Source organism: Spea bombifrons, chromosome 4 (genome assembly GCF_027358695.1).
Source record: "Spea bombifrons isolate aSpeBom1 chromosome 4, aSpeBom1.2.pri, whole genome shotgun sequence".
Taxonomy (NCBI): Eukaryota; Metazoa; Chordata; class Amphibia; order Anura; family Pelobatidae; genus Spea; species Spea bombifrons.
In genome coordinates, this window is record NC_071090.1 from 109684303 (window position 1) to 109695679 (window position 11377).

Sequence of the window (11377 nt, forward strand, 5' to 3'; positions counted from 1 at the left end):
AGGTGATCATTGTTGACCATTATTTGCATGCGCCTACCCAGAATCCCTTGTGATTGTGGCAGTACCACGTGATTTGTGAGAGGAAAAAACAAGACAGCATGACCCTTGTTATTTGACTCCATACTCTGCTATAACTAAGTTATGCGATTATTTTCTGCCTTGGTCATACCGGCCTTTAAGTCACACAGTTCCATTCTCTATAGATCTATTGATCGCTCCTGGCTTATGGTCAAATTATTCTAAGGTCAGCAGACCATGTTACATTCATGGTCATACTAATATATACCCTCCATAAATAGCAGAAGTTGACCAAATAATGTAATTTGATACTCTATATATATATATGGTATTTTAGGTCATGAAATACAGTTTGCTGTGGCTAGGTCCAAAATAGCAGTTTTTAATATCTTAGAAAAATGAATACAGCTGTCCTGGCCCAACAGAATTTTGAGTTTTTAACAAAAGGGCCATGGTGGGCTTACATAGAAAACATGCTTTATACAATCTTCCATACATTTGTCATAGGACACCCTTCTATACCTAATATAGATTTTAACGCATCTCTGACTTTATTGTAGGCCATTCACTTGCCATGTTTGTAAGTAAAAGGTGCAAAGAAACAGTCAGGCTTTTAGTTGTGGAGCTGACCAGACTAGTAAACGGTTAGTAAATACCAGACCGATAATAACGGCATTAAAGTTCAAAGCCCATATATCCCTCTTGCTTGTATCTGAAACTGCAAATATTTCCACTAGTGGTCAAATAACCATAGCAGACCAGGCGAGAACATCTCTCCACCTCATGGAACCAACAGAACCAAACCCTTAACACCATAATAGTGTTTGGCCAACATTATATATATATATCTTTTTAAAAATGACCAAAAGATACAGAATTAATGTCAATATTACCATATATGAAATAAGATCAATGGGTTTGGTAACCTTTGTCTATAGTTATAATTTCTAAATTATGGGTGGACATTCTGGTATGGTTAGATTTGCCTCAATACGATAAGGAAGTGAAGGTGTTCTTTAATAACCTCTAACAGTGTTTTACCGTTATAGACATTAGGATGGCACAGATTGCATTAGGATTGCCGTTGATTTCATGGGTCATTGTATCATACAGAAAAGTTCCATTTCACTTGGCAATTCATTCTCTGATGGTGTAACAGACACGGGAGATTCCGCAATGCAAACAAACCGGATTAATTGATCCCAATACAGACCGATCAGCGCAGGAGGCCACTCGGGGATCTCCTTGTGTATCATTAGTAATTGTTTCTAAACTCTAACGAGCTGCTAATTTTTAATGTCCTCGTTTGAGCTAAGTGGGAATCTCAAAAGGGAATCGTGAGAACAAAGTGAATTCAAAGCAGAGCTGTGTGCGGTCAACCATTCAATGTGCTTTATGGTTTAGGATATCAGATCTGTATTGATCATATCCATACTGAGATTACAAATGCATAATAATAATAAAATATATTCCAAATAAAGCATATATTAAACATCCATTAAAGCGTCTACACCAAAAACAAATGGAGTGGATCCATTTCAGATCCTTGGCCCTGTTGGGTGAACAGGCTAGCTTACCAATGCGCAATGACTTAATAGTCTGATCTCCCTAACTGGCCTATTTAAACTTTTGATGATTGTGCTCAGCCAGTACAGACTCCATACTGTACCCAGTGAAGCTTCTCCCTCTGGTGGAACCATGAGATATGATGTCATATAGACAGCTGTACTAGTCAAAGAGAAGATGGAATTTTGAGTCAAAGGCCAAAGTTAGACCAACATAGAAGAGAAGTTGGCCTTCTCAGAGAGCTTATAAATAGCAAACCAAAGACTGGGATTACAATTCAATGCACACCTATCAAAAAAGTATTGCACAGAACGCCCATCAAGGATCTTTCAAAACACATTAAGAGAAATGTAACTTATATACATACACCATTATGACTTTAAAGACTCCATATAACATTAAGTAACAATTAGAATCTGTTGTTTTTTTAATATATGTGCTGGCCAATTAAAACAGGAATGCTCAAGACATTCGACATTCTGTCGAACTTGCAAACTCTTTTTTTCTATTTATTTTGGGGGTTTTTTGGTATTAAACCATTACACGAAAGGATCATGGGAATATATTTTATTTGAATAAATGCAAATGAGCACACTAGCATATATGGCTAATATATGTTCGGACAGAATGCTGCCCTCTGTTGGTTAGATACATTAAGTAGCTTAATAACTGGATTTCAAGCATATGGAACAATGCTACTCAATGTATAACCAACAGAGGGCAGCATTCTGTCCGAACATATATTAGCCATGTGTGTAGTGTGCTCATTTGCATTTATTCAAATAAAATATATTCCCATGATCCTTTCGTCTAACAGTTTAATACAAAAAAAAACCAAAATAAACAGAAAAAAAGAGTTTGCAAGTTCGACAGAATTAATGTCTGCGAGTGCGGACATTTAACTGTTGCAGCGGGGAGACCAGCGGATCATGGGAATATATTTTATTTAAATAATTAATAAATGCAAATGAGCACGCTGCCACATATGGCTAATATATCTTCGGACAAAATGCTGCCCTCTGTTGGTTTTTCATTGAGTAGCATAATATTCTGCCCGAGACTATATTAGCTATATATGGTAGTGAGCTCATTGGTCGCCAGCAGGAGGCCCCCTGCTGGCGACCAATAGAGTTGCTCATACAGACATTTAAAATCCTGGCGCCAGAGCTGCTGCGGTACGCGTTAACTCCGTATTAACCCTTTAACCAGAAAAAACGAAGAAAAAACGAACACAAAGAATGTCCACGAATATTCGCCCGAAGAGAAGACAGGAACGGGTGAATATTCGCAGAATACGAAGATTTTGTTTTTGCCGAAGACGAGCACGAATACGAAGAGCCCCCTGGTGTCCAAGTCTAGTTTTTATTCAATATGTTCAATAAGTACTAGGCAGCAAGCAATCATGTCTCTATACTAAGACAGAGTTAGGTAACTAACAGTAATGGCTTCAACAGGTTAAAGTAAAATATATTGGTCTTGATCCATATTTAGTCCGGGACAATTGTATGTCAGTTTTTCTAGAGCTACAGCTAAAAAGGCAAAAACAAGGCAAGACAAGGTGAAAATTATTCAAACTCTCACTTTTTATTAGGAGGAAAGGATTTCATTGGATAAGCCAGGGATCTGTAGCATGGTCATAAAGAGTCGGCTCAGTGTTGAAATAGAGAAAGTCATCCAAAATATACCATGGATAAAGCTGTACAGATCAAACACAAGATGGAATATTTAGTCGATGACCAAAGTTGGGCCACCATAGAAGAAGATTTGTTAGCTTAGGTGCATTCATAAATTTAACGACTATCCTCACTCAAAATGTGTTAGATTGCTTAATTCTTAATATCACACTTCTCATGTTGGTTAAATGAATGGTCAGGTTTTAAAATTTAAGTCATGTAGTCAGACTGCCCAAAGCTCTCAGACCCAAAATAATGGGATGCACCCACAGCAAAAAAAGTATTATGAAAAGAGCTCATAAAATGGACTAATGACCGCATTTAATAAGGACCGTTAATCATTAAGACAACCCTATAACATTTACAAAAGATGGATGGAAACCAGTAGAATATGCTCCTTTTTAAGATAGGTGCCAAGACATTAAAAAGGACCAAGAATGGTCCTCTTGGTTGTATTTCCCTCTATTCCCCACCCCCTCTTGGTTGTATTTGGAATTGCAAGCATTTCCACTACTGGTCAACAACCCACAGCAGATCAGGGGACACCATCTCTCCAGCATCTATCCTAAAAGAACAGCCAACAGAACTAGACCCTTTACACCTTGGTATTTATTGACCAACATTACACTATACTTGAAAGCCATAATTAATATTATATTAAACAAGATGTATGTCTGTAGTAGGGTGACCAGATCAGCCATGTTTTCCAGGACACCTATCATTTTTAGATATTGTTGACAGTATGGGGGATTTATTTTGGGCTAATTGATTCCCTTGTATGAGTCTATACATCCCACATACTGCGGGGCAGCATGTTACATGTGCTGGTCATCAATATGAAATATTTATACATGTGTCCTTTAAATCATGGCCAATGTGGTCAACCTAGTCTGTAGTATCCTTTATTTATAGTTATAATGTCTCATTTATGGGTGGACTTTCTTGTATATTTAAATATGCCTGAATATTATAAGGTTCTTTAATAACCTCTAACAGTGTTTGGCCGTTATAGACATAGGATGGCACAGATTGCATTAGGATTGCCGTTGGTTTCATGGTCATTGTATCATACAGAAAAGTTCCATTTCACTTGGCAATTCATTCTCTGATGGTGTAACAGACACGGGAGATTCCGCAATGCAAACAAACCGGATTAATTGATCCCAATACAGACCGATCAGCGCAGGAGGTCACTTGGGGATCTCCTTGTGTATCATTAGTAATTGTTTCTTGTTTCTAAAGTCTAAACTCTTAACGAGCTGCTAATTTGTAACGTCCTCGTTTGAACTAAGTGGGAATCTCAAAAGGGAATCGTGGGAACAAAGTGAATTGAAAGCAGAGCTGTGTGCGATTAACCATTCACCGTGCTTCATGTTTTAAAATATCCGATCTGTATTGATTTCTATTGTGAGATTCCAGGCCAATGTAGATAATGGTAGAATGAAATCAGAGTACTAGTTATGAAATTAACCCCTTAATGACAAAGGCATTTTTTACAAGGGTTTTCTCCATGCTACATATATATATTCATCCACAATATCCTCCTTCCTCATTTACTAGACCCTGTTCTGCTGGGTCTTCCCAATATCTATCCAAGAATGCGGGCACTCACGGGTCTTTATAATACAGTAGCTTTTTTAATAAGTGGCATACATACAAAAAAATGGGACCCATGAGTGCCTGCATTCTTGAATATATATATAGGACAAATAGGGCTTAGTTAGATATTCACCTATATAATCCATCCACCTGAGTTTAGCGACACCTCACATGCTTAGGACTTTATTTATTTTGACGGTTATCCGGCAAACCCAAATAAAAAATATTTTGCTTTTTTTCATTTGAATTTTAAAAGTTACTGAGTCCTCTATGCCAGAGGAAAGAAACAGAGGTAGGAAAAGGCATGTGATCGGGTCTATATCTCTATTTTTGGCACATTGACCCCTTATTGCAATAGGTAGTGGGTGATAGAACAGATAGCATTGGGACCAGCAAAGTTTTTTAATTAACTTTGAACCCTGTCCATCGCTCTAGGTAGTTGATGAGCGTGAGGGGTAGACATGGCGTCGGTGCGTTGCTTTTTATTAGGTATATTATATGAACTGCCCACTCTCACCAAGCAGTGATTGGATATGAGGGAATGTAAAAGTAGCCTCCTCACCCCAAGGTTTATTTATTACCTCTCACAACGTCACACATTGGATGGGAGAAGAGGATTATCATAGGCCTCTGGAGATGGTAGAAGAGGGATATCACCAAGTCCGCCCTCCACACAAGATGGTATCATGGCATAGGGGTCCATTCACTACGAAGTCAAGTGGTTAGTCAAGTTATGCATTAAGAAATACGCTAACCCAACATGATGCTTCCTGTTCTTTTGTTTTTTAATTTATTGTTAGTGTGAATAAATGAGGGGGACTCGTGCATTTCATCTCACCTTCATTTCCAAAGTCATGAGGAACGCTGAGACAAATTCAAGAGCTATCCTTTCATAAATTTACATTGACACATATCAACCTAACAGATTGTGTTGAGTTGACACAAGTTGAGAATATCTAAATGTGAGTGCAAAACTTGATCATTTGTCACATCACAAATCATATGCATCGTCTACACTCTAATGGACATGGACACCATTTTACATGCACACAGTAACGTCTCCAGAATTATAACTCAGTGCTGCCATCTTTTTGGCTCATATTAAAGGTCAGATTTGGTATTAAAAAAAACCACAGTCTACATTAACCCCTTAATGACAAAATGCATTGTTTTCAATGGGTTTAGGAACCGCCCATTGTCCTTAAGGGGTTAAAAGTAGTAATATTTTCCACCCCCCCAGTCTTTAGGTCATGTTAATATATGTTCTATAGGCCACCCTAGACTTTGGATTCTAAGATTCTTCATCTGTTCGACCACAGAGGTCTTCAGGTAATGTATGATAATATAATGATATGCTGTATAGACCACTCAGGTTTTCAGAATTCAGATCATGTGATTCTATATCTTTTGCTCCAACCACCTTGTGGTTAAATCCCATTTCAGCTTTTAGGCCATGTGATTCATTGCTCTTAGGACCAAAACAGCTTCCAGGTCATGTGATTCTATGCCGTGCCAACCCCACCAGTAGAGCTTTTTGTACACTGTGGGAGCCATTTTCATTTTCTTGCTGTGCCTTTCTTCAATTCTTTCTTTACTCTTTCTCATTTAGTGGGGGGGATAAGTAAGGCATTTTTTTTATTATTTTTTTAAATATAAAAATGGCATAACAAAAAAAAACAACACATTTCTTCACAGTTTTACAGGAATAGACATTATCCACAGCTTATAAAAATCACAAAAAGTACTAAAATATATCTGTTAACTTGATTCGAAAACCACCCTACATTCCTCATTAATTTTTCAAATTTTTTTAGGGTTTTTTTTGTATCCACCCCTACCTAGCCCTAAACCTCACCCTATGTAACTTATTCCCCACTAACTAACCCCCACCACACTAATTACCCAGTATGCTTTTTAAAATTGTAATGCGTACACATGCATGGAACTGCAGGAGATTAGTTGTAGGCTGACCGCTCCACTCATGGAGCAGTCACTACAACGATGACCCCACGATCACTGCGCCATTTTGAATGTCATTGCTCATAAAGGGTCTTGGCTTATGTTATCCTCCATTCTCTACAATTGGTCCCACATATCTCAATTATGGCGGTAGACCTGAATGAAGCATATTCAATGTTATGGAATATGCAATGCAGCTCCCAAACCCCACTCTCCTACAGAACCAGTGGCCCCTTTCTTTGGGCTGAAAAGGAGGATGGGTGGCTTGGGAGATTATTATTACTATTTATTGTTGTTTATGGCTTACAGAGTACCAAGGTGGTAAACAATTTTCAATGGGTGATCGGACGGAAGAATGGGATGAGAGGTTAGACGTGACATGGGATACATGGCTCTAATAGGGTAATTTAATTATTTTAATGCCTCTGAGCAGGGGATGAAAGTTAGAGGAAGTATAAGGAAAATATACCTGCAAATAACTTAATTTTTTTTGACCATGGGTATACCTGCCAGACAATCGTTTCTTCTCCCCAGAAATGGAAACACAAAGCAGAACTAGCGTTGTAGACAATAGGAAACAAAGCTCTTTGGTAATCTCAGTGGCACTGTAGCATACAGAAGCATAGCAATACAGCACTTGACCACCCCAACAAGGCAGCACCAAGGATTACCCCTTCTTCTTTTTTTTTACGCATTTAAATCTATTTTTACACATCTATTTTTACACCAAGCAGGTGGAAGGGCCCAGCTCTATCTAGTCAGACTAGAGAACAGTGTGCAGCAGCCCTTCCAACCTGAGAACCTGCTAATCCTCAATCACCCCAACCAGGAAGATGCAGCCTGGAAAGCCTTTTCAGCAATGGGGGTTTGAGCAGACCTAGCAGTTCTATTTCACCACAAGAAACCAGCCAAAAGGCTTAGACAAAGAACAAAGCTGAAGGCTCCTAGGAACCCCTGCAGTCAGCTCGTTCTAGGCTTGTTTGGTGAAAGCCAACAGACCCAAGCATTAAAACAAGTCTTAACAGACCTTGCCATGGGCATGTGACTGGTTTTAACCCAACAACAAGCAAAAGCTCACGTTGAGATAAACCAGGAACTATCATTATCAAGGAAACCACCAGCCTCCAAGAGCCTTTCAACAGAGTAGCGGTGAGGTAGGACCAGCATGCATAACACCATATGTAAAACAAAATATGCAGATCATATGGAAATTAGTTATACAGACGCACCAATTTACACAATCCTGCCATCAGAACCAATAATATTGGTCAGACAGGCAGGTGGATTTAAACATAATTCCAAGCAAAGAAACCAGATATTGCACTGTAAGTAGTGTCCACTGTTGCCTAGTGGAAATCTGTATTGCAATCCAGGGGTCCACAATCTATAATGGGAAATATAGCCTCCAGGTGCCCCACAAGTCACAGAGGCTCCCATGACATTTCTCCCCCTTAAAAAGAGACTAATCAGACACCAGACTTCAAGCTGGTGGATATTAGCATTCCTTACATTCATCCTTACATTCATCCTTACCCTCATCCTTACCCTCATCCTTACCCTCAGAACTTTCTGACTCAACCTATGCAGAGCCCACCTTGCAGGTGGGAGATCAGGCCAAAGTCAGGGGCAGTCATGTTGATATCAAGAACAGTCCTGCTGTGACATCAGTAGGTGGTCCCTCTGATGTCAGTGGGACACATGCCATTGTTGGAGAGAAAGTGGGCAATGAGTGGAGCATAATGCAACTTCACTCCCACGACCCAGGGTTTCCCTATAGTTACCTGGAGTATGGTTGCGCTGGAGGTCAGGGTTTTAAGGGGTTACGATGATGTTTTTACCGGGCCTGGCTGGCCGCAGGGAAACAAGGCCCCCGTGGGAAGCTAGCCCCTACTTCCCCAACCCCCCGGCAAGCAAGTGCTTCCTCAGACCCCACATGCTGAGTCTAAGTCTAATATAATGTAATTTGACAAGGACCTTGAGGAAGCAGAGGAGCTGCCACTGGCCTATACCCCCCTGAATGTGTATTTCATATATACAAACTGACTCTAACAATCTACATAGTGAATACACACACTATATGTATTGTGTTAGAGTCGGTGGATGTATGCTAGTGCATGTTGTTGGATAGTGTGTGCTTGTATTTAAGAGTGTAGTGTTAGTGTGTGTGCATATGATATTTGTGTTACTTTATGGCATTAGCATGAGTGTATATATATGCATGTAGTGTTAGAGTGTGTTTATATTGGTGTATGGGGCATGCCTGTACATGTGTGTAACTGTTTGTGAGTGTATGACGTTAGGATGTGTGTATGTCTAGTACTGTATGGTGTTAGAGTGTGCAAGTGTATGGTGTTAGCATGTGTGTGTTAATATTTGGTGTTAGCATCTGTTTGTGTGTCAGCGTATGATTTAATTGTACGTTTCTGCTTATGGTGTTGGAATAAGCCTTGGGTTATTGCCGTCTGGGAGGAGGAGAGGAGGACCAGCAATAAAAAGGTGTATGTATGTAAGCGTATGGTTGTAGAGTGAGTGGTTGTTAAAGTGAGTTTGCATATTAGTATGTGAGTGTGTGTGTTAGTTTTCAAGGTGAGGGACTTTGGGGGGGAGCAGGAGGTAAGGGGCACATTCATCCAGCATTGAAATTCTGAAATGGCTCCCTACAAAACTAAAGTTGGAGGGGTTGCAATTCGTTAGCAATTAAGCATTGGTTGAGATACTTTCCCTCCCTGACTCTCCCGTCTATTCTTGGGGCTTACAATAGGATGAGGACCTCTCTTCCTGCCACAATGTATAAGGAGATGTTTTGCAAGATATTGCATAGGGCGTACGTTTCGCCTGCTCGTAGTCACCATATGGGTGGAGCCCTTTCGGACATGTGTCCGAAGTGCCGCAGGCCAGCTGCAGGCCTTTTCCACTTGTACAGGCCTTTTAGAGGCAGGTGCAGGGTTTTTTTCTATACGCTTTGCGTGTTACCCTGACACTAACGCCCGAATACGCTGTGTAATGAGTTTATGGTGTGCTGCCATTCATCACTGTGTGGCAGCACACCATAAACTCGCTTCCGCCACCTACGTGCAGGGAGGTCAAACTGACCTTATTTACCACTTCCTGGTACATGAAGGTAATAATGCGTCAGCGGGATCCTATACGGGATTAATTGAGACGTTTTGACTGCTGGTGTGAGTGATTGGCATCGTGGCTCTGCTCTGATTCTGGCTGGGGACTGTGAGAGTTTTGGGGCCTACATTCCTGTTTTTCTTTACACAATGGTTTCAATGACTTTTTGTTATGCTTGACCCAGTTGTACCGACTTGTCATGCTGACATCTTATGTGACGATTGGACGGACAAAGTTTGTTTGTTTTATTGGTTCGTCTATGGTGCATATTATGTTGCTGCATTGTGCATTGGGGAAATAAATCTTGTGAATTTCTGACAGAAACAATCCTCACAGCATTTTATGGCTAAAAGTAGTCACCAACTCCAACAATACCCCTACTACTGATACAGACATAAACAATGCATTCAAAAATCAATGTCTATATGCTCGGTGGCCTGATCACCCCAGCATAGGTATTGAACTCCTGTAGGCCAAGAAACCTGTAAGACTAAATAATAGACAAATTAAGATTTTTAGCCCAAATACAGAAGAGGAGGTCAAACTATTACCCAACTTTCCAATATCAAGGCACCAGACCAAGATGGCTTATAAAATTCTAAATAAACAAATCACTCCTTCTTAATCCTCCTAGTTTAATTCAATATTGACCCAGGATACCACAATTTCAGATTGGACACTCTCTCCTGCTTCTTTCATCTCTCCATTTTGCTGGCCCTCTTTACTTCTTTTCTGAACCCTTCACTTTTCCATCTCTTATTCTGCCTCCCCTCCACGCTGTACATACTATTTATCAATCTCAACCCACCTCCACTACATATTGCGTTGTCAGCCTTCTGCCCTTCAACCTGCCCCCACCGCACCCATTATCAGTAGCATCGCGTCCCACCACACACACACCATCCATGGGAGCTGAGCACACTAATTACTGGACTTCAGTTCATTCCTAAGGTGTTCAATGGGGTTGAGGTCAGGGCTTTGTGTGACAAGTCAAGTTCTTTCACACCAAACTCATTCAACCATCACTTTATGGACCTTGCTTCATGCACTGGGGCACCTTCGCCCTTAGAGGGCAAAATGACGGTGCTTGTGGTGACGTTATCTTCCCTGATTGGGGCGAGGAGGCCACCGCATAGCCCTCAGTTGGCACTTTCGGTAATGCCCTTTTCAGCGATTAGAGGGTCGGGAGAGGACGTCACTGCAAGCGCCGTCATTTTGGTGGAAGTTGCCTCCAGGTTATGTCTGACTAGTTCTTCATGAAGTTATACAACTGAGATGCTGATGGCTGACAGTTACATTACCAGTGTACTAAGTGGATATTAGCTGGCACAGAATGGGTTACATATGTTTTCTGATGCTGGTGAATACACGGTGAATGCACATTAAAATTGTTAAGAGTGATAATGGATACGCATTTATTGGAACACAGAGTAGCAATGTATCAA